This window comes from Arachis ipaensis, chromosome B04, assembly GCF_000816755.2.
Source record: "Arachis ipaensis cultivar K30076 chromosome B04, Araip1.1, whole genome shotgun sequence".
In the NCBI taxonomy this organism is placed as follows: Eukaryota; Viridiplantae; Streptophyta; class Magnoliopsida; order Fabales; family Fabaceae; genus Arachis; species Arachis ipaensis.
Window position 1 is genome coordinate 7776463 of NC_029788.2, and position 399 is coordinate 7776861.

Genomic DNA, 399 nt, shown 5'->3' on the forward strand with positions numbered 1-399 from the left:
TATATTTCTATAATATGAAAATTATTTTTTTAAATTAATTTTCTTCTTTCTTAGTGATTCTACTTTTCACTAAAACAATTTCCCAAACATATAGATCAAGCCTATAACATTTCACAAAATCCAACTACTTATCAGATTGACATCTTATTACCACCAACTATATGCCACCTTCTACCACCAACTCTCAAGGATGCATCAGGAACATGTCTACTTATATGTTACAAAGACATGTGCTTAAGCTTGAAATCTGAACCCAACAATTGAGAAACAATAAATCTTAGAAAATTACATATCACAAAACTAAGTGGTGTGGTGATTATGAGTGCAAAATGACTGATCAAACAGTTTGTCATAAAATTGTTTTTTATTTTTTAACTTTTTTATTTTAGAGGCTAAATC